This window comes from Jaculus jaculus, chromosome 6, assembly GCF_020740685.1.
Source record: "Jaculus jaculus isolate mJacJac1 chromosome 6, mJacJac1.mat.Y.cur, whole genome shotgun sequence".
NCBI classification, from domain to species: Eukaryota; Metazoa; Chordata; class Mammalia; order Rodentia; family Dipodidae; genus Jaculus; species Jaculus jaculus.
The window spans coordinates 33,496,546-33,515,849 of record NC_059107.1 but is presented as its reverse complement, the minus strand read 5'-3'; positions in this window follow the sequence as shown (position 1 = coordinate 33,515,849).

Genomic DNA, 19,304 nt, shown 5'->3' with positions numbered 1-19,304 from the left:
TCCTCACCAGAACCAAGCAGATGTTAGTAGACTTCCAGAATGGTGGCTCAAGAAAACCTCTTTTCTTCACTCATGAGCCAGCATTTCACCACAGCAACACAAAGAGGGCAAATATACTATTTGTGATTATCTCTTCTCATTTCCTCATAGGCCTTCAATGCAGATATAATTATCCCATTTTACAGACCAGAACACCACTAAGCAGCACTGTAAGCTCTACAGAAGCTAGAGGTCCACTGTCCCCCGCTGCAGGCAACCACCTTCAGAACCCAGCACTTCACTCCTACCGGGTTGACAGCAGGGTATTTTTAAACTCTGGAAACAGGGGCGATAGAGATAGGGTACCCCACTGGGCTACTGGGGCCCAAGTTCAGAACAGCAGTAGCACAGCTGGTGGGTGACTACAGCCTAGCGCCCCACTCATTGCCCCCATTCTGGGTGTTCAGTCAAGGACTCCGAAGAAACTCATCTTTGTGCTTTTTCATGGTTAAAATTCTACATGGACGTGAAGCTTCAAAGCAGCCACCAGGCCAGTCTTTGTTGGGTTCCTAGGCAATCCCGACGCTGCATCTCAGCACCCAGCTTTCCGGAGAGAAGGCGCTCGGCCTTTCAAAGGGGAACTCAACAAGAGCCTTGTTCTCCCAAGGCCCGGAGTCCTGGCAAGCTTCCCACTCACTTTTCATCCCGGAAGAAACGTTTGCGTCTCTTTTTTCTCCTCCACATCACAACGCTCACTCCTGTGGCTTCAGGAGCTGCTGAGGGACGATTTCCCTGAGGTAGCTGGGCAGTCCCCATTTTCATTCTCTTACACACTTCTTGGTTTTCAGAACCTGGAGCCCCAGATTTTTTAAAAGTTGAACACTATATATGGAATACCAGCAACTCCAGTGTGGAGGGGACTCAGCAGAAGGGGGACAGAGAGGAGGGAGAGGGGATTCCAGGGACTGAAAAACAAAAGCATGAATATTAATGTATGCTGGCTGCACAGAAACCTCACCTATGTTCCCAAAAACTAAGGAACCAGGCAGTTCTCTGAAAAAAAAAAAAAAAATCTCGAAGTGCTGATCCTATAAGAGCAAAGGCGTGGCTGAGGGGCTGGGCTGGGCTCTGCAGCTCTCCTCTCCTGAGCAGAGAAATAATGGTGCCCATTTAATGATAAATAAACAGCTTCTGAAGGCCAATATTTCTTGCCTTTCTAGACTCAGAATTTCCCTCTGGGCTAGTCACAACCAGCACCAGCGCCAATAGCATCACTAGTACTATCAGCAGCAGCAGCATCAGGATCACCATCACCATCACCACCACCATCACCACCACCATCACCATCACCACCACCATCACCATCACCACCACCATCACCATCACCGCCACCATCAGCATCACCATCACAATCACCACCATCATCACCAGCAACATTAGCATCACCATTGCCATCACCATCACCATCAGCATCACCATCACCATCGCCAGCAGCAGCAGCATCACCATCACCACCATCATCACCATCACCATCACCACCATCATCATCACCATCAACATTAGCATCACCATCGCCATCACCATCACCATCGCCACCATCATCACCATCACCATCAGAATCATCATCACCATCAACATTAGCATCACCATCACCATCAGCATCAGCAGCATCATCACCATCAACATTAGCATCACCATCACCATCACCATCAGCATCAGCAGCATCATCACCATCAACATTAGCATCACCATCACCATCAGCATCAGCATCACCATCATCACCATCAGCATTAGCATCACTATCATCACCATCAGCATTAGCATTACCATCATCATCAGCATCCCCATCATTATCAGCATCCCCAGCACCATCACCATTACCTGTCCTTGGTCACACCCTATGTAATGTTCCTTCCTCTTTTAGAGGCTTCCAGCTGACCTACTTGAAATGGGTGATTACAAAGTAAGTGTCCTCCAGCCATTTTCACTGGCCCAAATGGTGGTGAAGACTCTTCATTATCCCAGTCCACTAGGCAATTGCCCTGCTAGAGAATCTTGAGGTCCAAAGGTGGTCTTCATCCAGCTATATTGTCATGGACAATACCCAGGCTCACCATGGAGGGAGGAGACTCGTGTGTTCAAGGCCAGGCTGGGCCACATAGTGAGACTCTGTCTTAAAATTTTAAAAATAGGGCTAGAGAGATGGCTTAGCAGTTAAGGCACTTGCCTGCAAAGCCAAAGGACTCAGGTTCGATTCTCCAGGACCCATGTAAGCCCAATGCACAAAGGGGCACATGCATCTGGAGTTTGTTTGCAGTGGCTGGAAACCCTGGTATGCCCATTCTCTTTCTCTCTCTTCCTCTTTCCCTCTCTCAAATAAACAAATAAAAAGAAAGAAGAAAAATAAATAAATAAAAGAAAATGCCCCTGTCTGGCATCCTACAAAATTCCTGACCAGTATTCCTCAAAACTATCAAAGTCATTGAAAGTGAGAAAAACCTGGGAAATCTGACAGAGAGGAAGAGTCCATCCTCGTGGGATTCTGGGACAGGAAAGGGACTTCAGTGGAAAACAAGGGAGTGAGAATTCTGTAGTCACTTTCCGGTTGCTAGTACAAAAAAACAAAGACCTGACCAGAAGCAGCTTATGGGAACAAAGGGACTACTTCAGTTTACAGTCTTGAGGGGAAGTTTCATCATGGGGGGAAAGTGTGGCAAGAGCTGAGAGCTGCGTATCACATCAACTGGGAGGAATCAGCAAGAGTGGGCTAAGCTGACACCATAAAATGTCTCTTCTGGGCTGGAGAGATGGTTTAATGGTTAAGGCACTTGCCTGCAAAGCCAAAGGGCCCAGGTTCAAGTCCCCAGTACCCACTTGTAGGAGAAAACTATCTATTTGCCAAATGGGGCTGAGGCCACAGGTATTTGCCTGGTGAGACACAGGCCCCTCTGCCAGAGCCCTAGGATCTGAAAGGAGATGGCCCAGATGGGCAGGGGAGGACAAGGTTCCAGATGAGGTATGAAATGAGAGTCTAAGGTAGGTTCACGAAGAGCCAAGGCTGGTGCAGCCAGGGCCGCTGTAGTTCTCCTTTGTGGTCGCCTCAGGCTTCCTCTTGCACTGGATGCCTGGTTTGTGCCTTCCTAAGCCCTTGTTGCAGGTTCTCAGACCATTGAGAGTGTCATGGGAGAGACCTAAAGTGCTCCTGCAGGCCTGGTAACCTTGGCACTAATACCAGCACCAACCTCTACTGCCAGTGCCTGGCTTTGAGACTTGTAGCAAACCTGCTCTAGTGTAGCCAGGGGAACTTAGGTAAGGTACAGATCTCAGGTGGTAGCTTGGCAGTTCCACAGGTCATATGACCAAAGAGGAAAAAGCAAGGGGCCTACCTAGGCTGCTATGGCATACTCCTGGGAAAATAATTTCAGCCCACTGTATCCCTCCCCTTAATCCCGAAGCCAGGCCGGCTTCATGGTTTTCCCATCCAGGAGCTACTTGATCAAGTCCTGGGTGGATGACCCCTGCCTAGGGCCTGAGTTCTATAGACTGCTTTGTCTTGAACTGCAGAGAATCCCCCTTCCCTCCCTGGCAGTTTTTCTGTATATGTTACATCCTTTCTGTTAAATGGGAGCTTGAGACAAGGCCCATCAAACAAAGCAATACTGGGGCAGGCTCCTTCCTAGGGCTTGTCCTTCCAATTTGGAGATGCATGGGCACCCAAAGGTAGCCTAGGATTGGAAGTTGTAGCTTCCAGGAGGCCACCAAAAGTCCCCACTGGAAACTTTTCTGCCCCTTCCTTCTAGATTAACTGGGAGAGGGGATTTTAAAAAATATTAGATACAATTCTATCAGTAAGAAGGACGTGACAGGAGGGTTGCTTTGAGTTTAAGGCCAGCCTAGCTTTCATAGTAAAATTTTGTCTCAAAAACAAAAAGAGAGCTGGAGAGATGGATCAGTAGTCAAAAGTGCTTGCTTGCAAAGCCTACTGGCCTAGGTTCAACTCCCCCAGCACCCACATAAAGCCATATACAGAAAATGGGGGCATACGTGAGTTCATTTGCAGTAACAAGAAGCCCTGGTGCATCCATTATCTCTCTCAGATAGAGAAAGAATGAATGCTCCAGGGCTGCCAGCTACTGCAGATGAACTCCAGATGCATGCGCATCTGGCTTAGGTGGGTCTTGGAGAGTCAAACCGGAATCCTTTGGCTTTGCAGACAAACGCCTTAACCGCTAAGCCATCTCTCCAGCCCCAAGACTCCATCTTTGCATGTACATAGTAGCAAGGAGACTTGCTTGGTTTTTGCTGCTCACATAGGATCCTTTGTAAACTTTTCCATATAGATACCTGAAAACCTTGCATGTTATTTTTGCTTATCCCAGCAGCACATTCCTGTCTGTGGCCATGGCAATGTTCATTCGACCACTCACCTACACAGATGGACACGGGTCGCTTCCACGTCCTAGGTCTCAGTAATACTGCCCTCCGGAATAGCTCGCACCCACATCACTTCCTCTGTACAAAAATACTGCTTTTTCTTTTCACCTCCTCTCAAGTGGTGCCTGTATGAGATTTTCAAGTCAACCCCAAACTCCTCACTTCTCCCACACATCCTCTTCTAAGCAAAAAAAAAAACACGTATATGATACAGTCTCCTAGACAAAACCGTGCCTCGGAGTTCTCTTGTAATCCTTCACCCCTGGGTCTACTCACGCTACAACCCTGCACAGCTAGTAGTGAATAAAGACTCCAACGTCGAAGCATCCCATCCCATCCCATTATTCCTTGAGCCCTGGAATAGCCGACTTCTATTTTACCAACAGGTGGCGCTGCTTTCCACCTCTAGACAGCTAAGACCACACTGCAGGCAGGCTTGTCCAGCCAGCACACCACCGCCCAGGACATTATGAATGGGACCCAATGCAAAATGATAAACTTAGCCCCCCAAATTATGAGACACGGGAGTCTTTCCTGCCCTCCCCCAAACAGACATACACTGGCCCTCTTTTATTCTTAGATCGTTGCCACCCTGCTGTATTTATGTGAAGGGTTTGGTGGACATGCCATAAACATGCCTGGGTAAGGGAGTGGGTGTGTCAGCGCAGCGACACTGGGACAGCGCCCCCTGGTGTCTTGGCTGCCTTGAGCTCTGCTCCCTGGAAAAGCACCACCTCCGAGGGTGGGTTAGGTCCTCGCCCACCACCAGGCCCTCAGCCTCCCCAGTGCCAGGCTCAGTTTACATTGAGTGCGTTGCTTGATTACTTGATAATAACAGGTATTTCAGGGCGCAGCTTGTGGTTTGAGCTTTAAGAACTGGTGTTATTACCCATGCGACTTCCCTCTCCTCTCTCCCTCAGTGTATGAGGCTGAGGTTGTCCAAGGGGGCAAAATGAGTATCATATGCCAGAGTTCTTGGCACAACTTGTTGACAACTTACCTATGACCTTAGATGTGATCTGAGGAGGCAAAGACATTGCCAGGTTTTCAATCTGTCCCTACCCAACTCCCACAGGCAGCGTGGGTAGTTAGGGGCCACTCCTCTTCCACCCTTTCTGACCCGGGCACGTCTATTCGCCACCCTCCATGCTTAGAGAGAGACTGAACCAAACTGAGCACACAGCCCACTCAGAAGCATGTGGCTTCATACATGCAGAGCTGAGTCATGAACGCTTTGCTCCCACCTTCAGCTGGGGAATTCCTGGAGCTGGGAAGGTGGGAAGTCTGAAACCAAGTGTGCATAGTTACCATTTAAGTACATGCAAATCAACGTGCAAGACCCTGGCGTCTCCCCTGGGGCAAGCCCCATTCTGGACCCTGGGGAGGCAGGTTAGTAAGCTGAGCAATATCACACAAAACTTTTCAGATTAAGGGTTGGAGAGATGGCTTAATGGTTAAGACCCTTGCCTGTAAAGCCTAAGGACCCAGGTTTGATTCCCCAGTACCCACATAAGCCAAATGCACGTGGTGGCTCATGCATATGGACTTCTTTAGCGGTGGAGTACCCATTCTCTCCCCCCCCCGCCCCGTCTCTCTCTCTCTCTCTCTCTCTCTCTCACACACACACACACACACACACACACACACACACACTAACAAATAAATAAAAAAAAATTTTTTTTAACTTTTCAATTTAGTTGGAAAGACCTACAAAGAGCAGGTAAAGGGATAAATATGAAACAATGACTCACCAGTGAGATTGAATGACCCGTAGGAGCAGGTAGGATACCTTTGGCCCAGGCCATTAGAAGGACCTATGAATGAAACCTGGAAAGTGAGGATTCAGCCTGGGCAGGGTGTTTGAGGTAATACACAGTCCCTGAGGAGCCAAAGACCCAAATGGATATCAGTGTGGAAGAAAGGGATGAGGTTGAGATACCACTATGAGTTCAAGGCCACCCTGGGACTACACAGTGAATCCCAGGTCGACCTGGGCTAGAGTGAGACCCTACCTCGAAAAACAAAACAGGAAAAGGAAAAGGAAGAAAGGAAAGACAAGGGTAGGGGCTGGAGAGATGGCTCAGCAGGTAAGAGCACTTGCTGCACAAGCAGGAGGGACCGAATTTGATTCCCAGCACCCAGGTGAAAGAGCTGGGCATGGTCAGCCATGTCTGTTAAGTCCAACTCTAAGGCAGGCGGAGACAAGAATCACTGGCGCTCACAGCAAGCTCCACGTCTAATGAAAGGCTGTGCGTCAGAGAAATAAGGCAGAGGAGTAGAGTATGTCTGAAGTCTTCCTCTGGCATCTGCATGTGAGCACACGGGGTGCACTCATCTGCACACGCATATGTATATGCTGTTCATACACATACATACACACACACCCAAAGAAAAACATCAGAGGTAGTTTATCCTAAGTGCCAAGGTAAATCTTTGAAAGGATTTAGGTAGGAAAATTAAGACACCTTCTTACCTTACAGTATCTGACCCTACAGCATGACAAAGAATGAGTCAACTGCATGGATGGATGGATGGATGAATTATTGAATGGACACTACTGAACCAGTGGACATAAGTAACTAGGGTCACTTAATGTCAAAGTCATGCTGAGTTCTGTAAAAACCAGAAGCCCAGGCAACCCACTAACTCCAAGCCATGAACTTCATGCCCAAGGGCAGAGAATGTCCTCTCCACCACTCTAACCCCCCCCCCACCTTCAATTCCCTGAACCCCTCAGACCTTCTCCCTGGGTGAGCAAGGGACCAGATGAGAGAGGAGTTTGATCTCACTCAACCAGGTGACTCCCTCAGTCTTTGAGGGGAGGGCAGTGTTGCACCTGTGAACCTGGAGCTAGCTCCCCAGCTGGTCACCAAGTCCCCGGGGGACACCTTATATCCCTCTGCCTCTCACCCTCCATGATCCCCTCTTTGAGATAAATCTGGAGATGTAAAAGATTTTCTCAAGGTAGCAGAGAAAACCCAAACTTCTCAGTTCTCACCGAGGAAATCAGAACAGATCTAAATGTTCTTGATTTCTATCCCCTGCGTCCTGGTCAAAGCCCTCCCACATCCTTACAGCAGGAAAGACTGCCCTCCTCCCCCTGAGACAGGAGCTGTGGTTTCCTCTCCCCACCCAACCCCAGCTGGACCTGGCCCCAGAGCAGCTGTTCACATATAGCAGAAGAGGCGGAGAGGAGGGCCAACCAGTGGTTGAGATCTTGAGCACAAAGCCAGACGATGGTGCTTCTGTCCTGGCTCCACTATCTGCTGGCCCCATGACCCTGAACCTGAAACTTAGCCTTCTTGAACCTGTCTCCTTACATTTAAAAGGCAAATAAAAAGGTGTCATTCCCAGCCTTGTATGTGGACTTAAGAAAACCAGGCCTACCAAGGGCATAGCTCTCATGATGGTCCATCGATGTAAATGCTGCTGCTGCTGCTGCTGCTGATCGCGGTGGTGGTGGTGATGGAGTCTAGAAGGGGCTGACACTGAGCACCATCCTGGACCTGGGAGGTCCTTCCTCTCATACCCACAGGTGTCTTGAGCATGCGTGTTAAAGCAAGAAAGCAGGCTGGGGTGTTTTTTTTAGAAAGAGTCTTGTTTTTCCCTTCTTCCTTACTTTCTTCTTGTTTATTTTTTTTTTCACTAGACCTCAAATTAGCAGCAAATCTGATCCCACTGAGTTCCCAGCGCCCCCACCTTCGCCCTAACCCTCACAGGACAGCCACCTCCCAGCTCATACACCAGGACGCCTTGCTTGGTTGCCTGGTAATTACAGGCGTCTCGGTGAGCAGCTTGCGGTTTGCGCTTGAAGAATTAATGTTAGCACCCAAGCACCTCCTCCCTCCCCCTCTCCCTCGTGCCCCAGACAAGGCTGGGGTTGTCTGAGGGGGCAAAAAGAGTATCATATGCCAGAGCCTTGGCACAACTTGTTGACAACTTACCTATGACCTTAGAAGTGATCGGAGGAGGTGAAGTCATTACCAGGGTTTCAATCTGTTCTTAACCCAACCCCCAAAGCCAGTAAGGGTAATTGGGGGCCACTTTCCTCCTCCCCCTCTGATGTAGCACCTCCTCTTGTCACCTGACCTTCTCTTTATCTCCTAATGTTACACCACCACAGAGTGTGGGTGGATAGATGCACGCACCCAGCAAGCCTTATTCCAGCATTGGCTGGGCACCCAGCAGAGAATCTGTAGCTTGTGGTGCCAACCTGTGGGCAAACTCTCAGGTTACAGGGGTGGGGTCATCCCAGAGAAGGGGTGTGGCTAGACTTTCTACTCCCTTCTCCCTTAAGGGAGAAGAAGGGCTGTGCACACGTGTATGTATACCTGAGAACCCTACAAAGTCAGAGGCAGCCGTGGCCACCACAAATCCATTCTCGCCAGAAATATCCTTAGAACCTCAAGCCTAGATGTCAGGCATGGTGCCAGGGGATGTGAGCACAAAAGGGAGAAGAGAAAGTTCTCATATATGGGCAGATATGGTCAAGCCAACTTTGTTTCACAGTTCCCTCAAGGGGAAATTAACGTTCCACCCTACAGACACTGTCTCGCCACCATTGAGTCTCATTGTTAGTTTTACTCAGTTTATGTTGGGCCACTGGGCTCTACTGCATCTATAAGTAACATACACACACATTTATATACATATATATTAGATCAATATATTATATATTAGATTAAATATTTGTGTATATATATATATATATATATACACACACACACACACACACACTAATAACATATACTACATTTCAGGTGTCTGTTTCATGTACATATAACACACTCCATCATAGTCTGGTGTTCCTAGACTAATAATAAATAACGTGCTTCTCCATCCTCAGACTTTAACAGTCCCTACAGTGTCCAAGCTGGAGCAGCAGTAGCGAGCTGCCTCTCTTGCAAGAAGCAGTCGCTGGGCTGGGGAGGTGGCTCAGTGGTTAAAGATGATTGCTTGCAAAGCCTGCTGACCCAGGTTCAATTCCACAGCACTCACATACAACCAGATGCAGAACGTGGCCCAAGCATCTGGTGTTTCTGTCTGCAGTGACAAGAGACCCTGGTAACAGGGCTGAAGGGATGGCTCCGAGGTAAAATGCACTTTCTTGCAAAGCCTAACAAACTAGGTTCAATTCCCCAGTAACTACATAAAGCCAGATGTTCGGGCTACTGAAAGGCTCAGTGGTTCAGGTGCTTGTCTGAAAGCTTAATGACCTGGGTTTGATTCCCCAGTACCCATGTAAGCCACATGCACAAAGTGATACATGCATTTGGAGTTCATTTACAGTGGCTAGAGGCCCTGGTGTGCCCATTCTCTCTCCTCTTCTCTTCTCTCCCCTTCCCTCCTCTCCCTTCCCTTCTCCTACCCTTCCCTTCTCTTCTCTTCTCTCTCTGTGTCAATAAATAAATAAAAATATATTTTTAAGCCAGATGCCCAAAATGGCGCATGTATCCAGACTATATTTGTAGTGGCAGGAAGCCCTGGCATATCCATTCTCTCTAAATAAATAAATAAAATTTAAAAAATAAATAACAGCCATTGGCATTCACAGCAGCACGAGGCTCTGCTTGCTTTGTCTGGTGGCTTCCCTTTTCTCTTGCTTCCACCTGCCTGAGGCCCAGGCTGCCCGTCACTTGGTCCCTGCTTTTCTTTCTCTATCCATTGAGGTGTCTGTGCATCCTGGCCCAATTAGCATTGGATACAACAAAGTGAAATCTATGCATTAAGAGTGTATTTCATGCAGAATGTCCCCTCCTCTTTCCTTAGGGGAGGGGAGCGGCGACCACCCCATTTGGCCTATCCCGAATGCTTACAAACTCCCCTGTCGCCTCCCCCGCCTCCACGGTCACGTTTCAATCAGACGCTGTGACGCTGCACCCACTCATGCGCCCCAGGGTCAGGCTGACCTCCGCTCATCCAGGTCCGGGTCCTCCCTGATGTCACGCTGTCCTTCAAGGATGTCGGTGTGTGTGTTGTGGGGGGGGGGTCCTCCCTCCTGGCTGTGCCCACCTCCCCCTCCAGATGCAAAGCGCACATATGGCGCATCTCCATTTTTGGGGGTGGTTCTGTCTAAAGTCCTCCCAAAGATTCAGATTGTATGACAAATCACGTTCTAGACTATGGGGGCGAGAAAGCGCCCAGACATTTGCATCATTACCCCCAGACAACAGCTTCATTAAGCTGAAAGGGAGGTTTGCCGCAGTGCCACTGACCTGGGCCCCTCTCTTCCCCCATTGTCTGTGGCTGGCTCCAAACCATATGGTCCGTTTGGGTACCCCCACACTGCCCTCCGTGGAAAAGCAAGCCTGTTAGGAAGCATAGGAGTGAGCCTGCCGCGGAGTGGGGTAGAACTGGGCCAGGAGAGGGAAAGACCACGGATTCCACAGGACCGAGTACTCCAAAGTAGTGTGTAGGATTGAGTGGAAGGAGATCGCAGCCACAGGGCAAAAGGGATGGAGACTTAACATTTGACACCTCAGAGAACAGGCAGCGGGAAGAGCCCTGGGGGAAGCTTCTCGCTAAGCCCGGCTCTCTCTTCACCCTAACCCCTAGTATTTAAATACCCCTGGTGTGGGGGGGGGGGTCCCTGGATCTCAGGCGTTTCTCCCATAAAACCCATAAATAGATTATAATCTAGCAGGCTGGAGTCTGAGGCCACCAGTCGCCCTTTTCCAACTTCTAAAACCCCCCAAACCAGGTCGTCCCTCCCAGAATAATCATGACTTCTAAAGGTTTTTTTTAATTATTGTTATTATGAACAATATATTTTGTGTGGATACATTATGCGTTGGTACCCTCTTTTCCCTCGTCCCTGCCCCCATCCCGCTAGGGGAGGCCGTTCCATTTCGTAGCTCTTCAAATTCCATCTCACTGAGCTCCACTTTGCTCCAAGTCTTTGCAGGATTCTAAGCTCCTGGAACAAGTTTGGAGGCCAGAGTGGTCCCAGTACAGCCATTGGGGCCTGATTCTCCCAGGAGAAGGAGAAGGAGGCGGTCCTGTACAGAGACCTTGGCTGCTAGGTGGTCATGATTCCTGAGACCTGAGGGCACCACCCACGGGGGGGGGGGGGAATGGGGAAACAATTCCTTGTGATCCAGAGATGGGACGATGAGGGCCTCGCCTAAAGTTTCTTTAAGAGTTAAGAGGTAAGGCTGGAGGCATAGCTTAAGGCGCTTGCCTGCAAAGCCAAAGGACCCAGGTTCGATTCCCCAACGTAAACCGGATATATACGATGGTGTATGTGTCTGGAGTTCCTGTTAAGTGGATACAGGTGCTGGCGCGCCCATTCTCTATCTGCCCCCCCTCTCATAATTAATTAATTTAAAAAAAATTTTAAGAGTGAAGTAAACAGTCTCTGGCGGTGCGGTACTTGGACCCGCCAACGGGGCGGATTAGGGGCAGGATTAACATTTAAACTCCGCCAGACTTTCCGACTCAAAGATCTCGCTTCGCTAATCGTATTTACTATCCTTCGGATTATTGCCGGGCTCGCTGCAGAAACATTCTAAATTCAAATTGATTAAAGTTCCCTCCTGGTTTTTTTTTTTTTCCCCCTCCTTTAGTGTGTGGGGAGGCGCTGGAGCTTCTGAAGGCGACTTTTAAAGTGGAATCTCACTTCATAGTTCTCTCCATCCCCCTCCGCCTCCTCCTCTTCCCTTCCACACCAAGCGGCTGTAAGAAGACGGGGGGTGGGGAGGGAAGGGGGCGACACGGCTCCTTTATTCCCGCTCATGCCAGCCCCTAATTCCTGGTAATTTATCCCATATTAAAACTTCTTTAAGTAAGAATGGACGAGCGTCAGCACCTGCTATGCAAATGGGGCCAAATCCAGCAGGGCCGCGGGGCGAGCGCGCCCGCCCGACCGCGAGCGCCCATTCAGCGCTCCCCGGGGCCGGCGCGGCCCGACAGATTGAGGGCGGGCGGGGGCCGGCCACAGCCCTGCCCTGGCTTTACTTCACTCCTACTCTTTTCTTCAACCTTCCACCACTGTTCCCACACTACTTTAATTTATAAAAATGTTGCATTTATTTTCAAGCAGAGAGGGGGGGATGGGCGCGCCAGGGCAAACGAACTCCAGATGCATGCGCCACCTTGCGCATCTGGCTTTATGTGGGTCCTGGGGAATCGAACCTGAGTCCCCCCCCCACCTTTTTTTTGACAGCAAGGGCCTTTAACCGCTGAGCCATCTCCCAAGCCCTTACTACGCCCTATTTTAATGTCGATGTCTTTATTCCCCGGTGTCCCCGGGGATTCATCTGTATGTACGTCCCAATCCTAACTCTATGAGAACCACTCAAAAGTGAAACGCTCCCCATCGCTGAAAGTGAGGTCCGGGGGGGGGGTCCCCTTTGCCCTGGCGAGGTGTCCACGATGCAGGCGCAAGTGAGCCCAGGCTGTCATCTCGGGTCCCCAAATCCGTGCCTGGGCCACCAGCCCGGAGGATGCTGCGAGCCCGCGGCCGCCGTGCCAGATAACAAGGATTAGCGTGTTGGGGACTTTTGAAGCCACCTCTGTCCTCACGTGGCTGGAGGCGGCGGCGCGGTCGCCTCTCGTGCCGCCCTAATCCCCTCACGCGGTGCGCGGCAGCCGCGGGCGCCCGTGGCCCCAGTGCGTCCCGGGTCCCCACGCGCCCCCCGCCCCGGCGCCGCCCGCCTGCGTTGGTCCAGGTGGTCGTGGTCGTCGTGGGAAGGATGCAAAGCTCGGGGGAGACCCCTCTTCCGCCTCGGGCCCGAGACTCTTTATTTGTGGCTCCATAAAAGAAATGGAGAAACGCCCGGAGTCTCCGGGGGCGCCGGGCGGCGCGAGGAAGGAGAGGCAGGCCCGGCCGGGCGTCCCAAAGAAATGCAAAGTGATGGATACATTGTGCAGCGGCCGCCCGCTTGCTTGGTCCCTTGGGGGCATAGAAAATGAGGCGCTTTCCTCCCCCCATTTAAAACTCGAGGGGAGTACCAATAACTCATGTATGTTATAATTCTTCATTGCCCCCTTAGGTAGTCTGGGAAAACTGGAAGAAAAGAAAATGCCAGAAAGTTATGGTTAAAACTTAAGATGCCGCCGAAGTCGCTTTCTTTGCCCCTGCTGAGAGTGTTTGAATAAGAAGAATGCTGCAGGACTGTAACAAGCAAAAAGAATGAGGAAGACAAAAGATTTCCAGAAAAAGGTTTAGCTAGAAGACAAGGCAAGTGAAACTGAAAAGAGAGAGAGAGAAAAAAAAGCATTTACAATAGAACAATAAGGGTACTAATCGCTTTGATATATTATACAAGCCCAAAGACCCAAAACATTGTGTAATTATTTATAAATGACTTCTCCACTCCTACGTATAATGCAGAGGAAAGAATAAAACTGCAGGCTACTCTCTAAACTATTTCTAAATAGACCTGGTTCAAAAGAAGGCAGAAGTGTTTGAAATAAAATAATTAATGGTGGATTTTCTGGTTGTCTCATTAAAACATTTTAATTACTGCAAACAAAATGCATTTGTGTACGAACGTAACAAGAATTTGGGTAGCCAAACGTTAAGATGGTGAAAGGCAAAGGGAAATACTTGAGCTATTTCTGAGTTTATTTCGGAATCCTTTCCATAAACTAATAGTTGGATTCCATTAGGGTAAATTTCACTGTGACTTCTTTTGTAGACGCAGAAGAAAGCCCTCTCACCCATGTGCCCACACTTGGCCCACGAGCATGCTGGGGGGGGGGGAGGAGGATGATTTTCATCTTTACTGAAGAGATCCTTAAGAATTCAAAACACATGAAACAGACAAAAATAAGACAGCTCCATAAAAACGAACTCTGGCTTTAGCAACAGGTGCAGAGTGGATTTGAGGAGCTAAACCCAGGGTTTTGTTGCTGTTGTTGTTGTTATTGTTATTGTAAGATTTAACTCCAATAAACCTTCCAGAACAAAACTTTACGGTTTTGCAGACAGCTCTGGGTTAATTGTGTCATAGCCTCTGGCAGATAACAGCTATGTAAGCATGATGATTCCAAGCGTCTAAGCCAGGAGAAGTGGAGGGGTACACCTCAGACCCTCCCTGTTCAGTTCAGGGACTGCACCTTCCCACAGCCCCCTTTTGCCTCCCTCACTTTCCTTTGGACACAAAAAGGACACCGTTTTCCCCAAGACTTGTCCAAATCACATACATCAAACTTAAGGCCAACACAAATGCATGCTGCCCCCCACCACAACAGCCCAGGCCCGACAATCCCATATGAACTTAAAATTTTCTTGCAGAAAGTACTTCTTTAGGGCTGGAGGGATGGCACTTGCCTGCAAAGCCTAAGGACCCAGGTTCAATTCCCCAGCACTCACGTAAGCCAGCTGTACATGTGTCTGGAGTTTGCCTGCAGTGGCTAGAGACCTTGGCATGCCTATTCATTCTCTCTCTCTCTCTCTCTCTCTCTCTCTCTCTCTCTCTCTCTCTCAAATAAATAAATAAATAAATATTTTTAAAAGTATTTATTTAGCTACACAGTTGCCCACTGTTTGTTACCTGGGTGACTTTCCTTACACTTTCTGGGTTAGGCTTCTCACACGTATTATACACAAGCAAACACATCAGTATACAATGACAAGAACTCTTCAAGCAGGCATCTCTGAGGTGGGAAATACATACAGACGGCACTGTATTTAGCAGGGCAGGGGCCAAAGGGGCCTCCACGGATTTCTGGAAACCATGGATAATTTGCCATTTTCCTTGCTCTGTCGCTGAAAGACCCCTCTGTTTCCCCCCTCCTGCCTCCTTCCCCCCTCCCTTTTACACTCCCTTCCACAACTGTCATGGGTCATCAGTAAAGAAAATAGGGAATTGTTTCCCCTTTCCAACCCCACCCTGCTGCTCTTGTGTGGAAACACAACTGCATATCTGCAGTGTACTTAACGCGCTGAAAAGAGCCAGACTCTGTCCGACACCATCCTTCAAGTCTTCTTCGTGAGTAATGGTGCCTTTCTCTTGCCCCCCCCCCCCAAAGATTACAACTTCTTCTTTCTAAAATGCCACCCATGAAACCCATGCCCCTTTCAGGTAGCACCAGAAGGAAAAGAACGATTGAAGACCAGTCTTGTTTAGAAGGAGCGGCTCTCTCAATCCACTTCACCGTGTGCAAAATTCCCCGTTACGGCTACACCTGCCGACACCACCATGCTGACAGTCTCATAAACTCCATTGCAGCGTCCTGATACCCGAGGTAGATGCACTGTTTCCCTATCATGAATCGCAGCTGAGGCATATTTAAAAAAGAAAGAACGCCAACAAACTGCTTTCTAACCCCACAAAGCTCAGATCTACCTACAGGTGCCACCGTTGTCTTGGAATACCTGTTCTATCAAGCCAGTTAGAAATGGAGAGTCATCAGTCACATCTAACACAATTTAAAGGGGGAAATGAACATAATAGTGACCCTCCTCCTCCAACGCATTCAAATTATCATCTCCATGCTTGTAATTTCACAGGACCGACCTGTCAGTCAGGCAGGCCGGGCACAAGATTATGTATTCAACCTTGAGCTTAAATGATTCTGATTAACTGAAGGGGGAGGTGAGTGACACGGAGGCCATTTGGCTCAGTCTTTCCTCCACAGAAAAGCTCAAAGGCTGTGGACACTGACTCAAATGAAGTCATACATGTAGTCACTGAAACACTGACAGGGTTAAGGAAGATGTCCTCACAAACTGCAATCTAATCCATCCCTGGACCTCCATGCCCATGGGCAGTACACACTGATGCCACTTTAAAATCCCAAGATTGTTTTCTACACAGCACAGATTGCTTTTGTTTTCTATGCACTGACCATATTAATTTATTACATATAAATGTTTGCAATTTACAACTACTTTTCTCCTAATCTGGCCTTTCTTTATGAAAAAAATTTTAAAAAAAATACTCAAGAGAGTCCAAGCATGGAGGTGCATGCTGTGAATCCCAGCTGAGGTAGAAGGATCATTGAAAATTTAAGGAAGGTAGGAAACAAGGAAGGGAAGAAGGGAGGGAGGCAGGGAGGAAAGAAGGAAGAAAGAAAGGAAGGAAGGAGCGCCGGGTGGGCACATTTTAGTCCCAGCACTCGGGACACAGAGGTAGGAGGATTGCAGTGAGTCCAAGGCCACCCTGAGACTACATAGTGAATTCCAGGTCAGCCTGAACTAGAGACCCTACCTCAAAAAAACAAAAAAACAAAAAAAAAAAAAAAAAAAAGGAAAGGAAGGAAGAGGGAAGAAGGAGAGAGGGTGGGAGGGAAGAAGGAGAAAAAGAAAGTCAAGAGACACTGGAAGCCTGCCCCACCTGGCAGCTTCTCCTTCCCATCTGTTACTTAAGAAAGCTGATTTCTTCCTCTTGTTCATCAGTGATCTCATCCTATGAAAGTCTTCTCCATAGGAAAGCAACACCATCTCCATCTTTGTTGTTCCATGGAACCCTTGAGTCAGCTCTCTAGGGCTGCCTATGTTAAGGGTCCTCCCTTCATCCCACCCCCTTCCTCAGTGTTCAGACCAGGAGACAGAACCACAGGAGAACCTCCAGCCTGTCCCATGAATGTGTGCAATATGCCTGGGGGCCTTTGGCAGACACAGGCGGGTGGATGGTAAAGGAGGCACACGTTCCCATGAAGACACATTGGCTCCAAGCATTTGTCAGCAATGATGTCAGCTGGTCGCCAGCTCTCCAGAGATGCTGATACAGGGAGTCCAGGTTAGGGACCTGACCATCAGCACCACCAAGTCACCACCCTGAAAAGCTCCGGCTGAACCCATAATCTTCTGGAACATTTCTGCCACCTATCCCCAAGCAGTGGGTAAGTTGGCTGTCTCACACCTCAGGCAGTCAGAACACCTGAGGCCCAGTGCTTGGCACCTTGGTGCCTGCTGAGGTTGGACTTATCCCGTGACCATATCACATCTTATTGTGCTATGGGAATGGGAGTGTCCACAGATGTGCTTCTGGGCTGGGAGAGATATGAGTGGCAAAAGTAATTTCTACCTCCCTAGCCATGATCTGTACCCTCAAAGCGGGAGCCAGACCCTTGTTGAGTACCTCCCCCAGCCATGATCTACACCCTCAAGGCAGGAGCCAGCCCCTTGTTGAGTAGAAATCTCTGAGCCTCTCATGCCACCCCCTTGTTCTCATGTATCACCATCAGGACCAGCTCCATGCACAGAGGATCACTTTCAGGAGAAACCACTGAGCCCTACATGTAATTATGAGAAGGCTGGGAGGGAGCACCAGTGTCCAGAGAGATGAGGCTGCATGTACTGTCCCCCGAGCCAGAAGCAAGGGCCAAGATGGAGATGCCCACCTGGTCAGGTCACTCAGGTTCAGGAAGCAGAGACGGACAATGACAGGAGAAATCCCAGATCCATTACTGGCTCAAAAGTAGCCTGCCTGCGTGGGCACACAAAAAGAAAAGGTGCCCACTGTTTGTCAGAAGTAGCCCACGTCAGGATATGTGGTTTGGTAGGTGTGGGGAGAGACTAGATTTTAGTTCCTACTTATCTCAATGGAGAACAACAGCCAGTAAGCAGCCTTGCTCAGAGAAGATATGAGGAGCAGGAAAAGGAGGAGACAGAGAGGCCACTACAGCCATTCAAGGCGTCCTACAACTCCTATCTTCTATCCATTGGAACCCACAGATGCCCCATCCAGGTGTATCCCCACATTGCCACTGTAGTCGACCCATACTAACCTTCTGCCTAGATGTCTATTCCTATCCAGTCTTTCCTTCCAGGCCTTCTCAAGTCCACCTCTAATGGAAAGCTGTCTTGGACCACACCTTTCATTTGGTGAGGAGCACAGTGATCTTCAGATCTGTTCCTTAATGTGTCTCAACACTTCTATGGGCCAATGGCTGAATGACCGACTACCTTTTATGCACCCCTCTCCGAAGATCCTAGGCCTACCTGACACTCTTCAGAGCACTTGACCCAAAGGCAACATAAATGGGTGCTTTAGAGTTTACCTGTAAATTAAATGTGACAGAACATGGACTAGAGCTGAAAGAACCACTGAATCTGGCCCTAGTTGGACCATTGGGGTAACCTGGGGGTGGGGGTCCTTATCACCCTCCTCATTTTCCCATGTATGAAGTGTAGGGGTTAGATGAATAATCTCCATGGTTCTACTGGAGCTGAACCTTGCCTTACAAGAATCAGTACCCAAGGCCTTCAATAGCCAGTCACCCCAATGTTCTTTCAACACTCTGCTCCGCCCAGAGCAAGTCATCATCTGTGCTCAGGTTGTCAAAGCGTAGGTCATAGCTTTGTCTTGAACCTGGTGTTTGATGAACCAAGACACAGATGCTAAACCTGGCACATGGCAATCAAAAAGCCCCACGAGGCAAGGAGAGCTCTTGTACAGTCAGTGGGAAGTTTTGGCGAGCCAAGTTCACAAGATCAACAGGGAAATCAGAGCCACAATGGAGGACAGACCCTGGGAAGTCTGATGAGGCCATTCACTGGTTGCTGGCCACCTCTCATACCACTGGCCACCAGCTCTGACACAGAAGAACTTGACCTGTCACCCGTTCAGAGACTATATAGCTAGTGGGGCATCTGATGGGCTGAACTTAGAATTACATGGCCACGCTTTTAAATGCTGGGCATTGGGGTGGGGGAATACCTGGATATAGGCAGCCAAAACACTTGAAATGTCTCTCAATTCCCTCCTCTATGCATTTAGGGAAAAAAAGGGAGGGCCCTTAGCTGGGCATGGTAGCACATGCCTTTAATCCCAGACTGAGGTAGAAGGATTGCCATGAGTTTGAGGCCAGCCTGAGACTGCAGAGTGAATTCCAGGTCACCTTGGGCTAGAGTGAGACCCTACCTTGGAAAACCAAAAAAAAAAAAAGGGGGGGGAATAGTGGATTGAATAATAGTCTTCCAAATATATATCTACCAG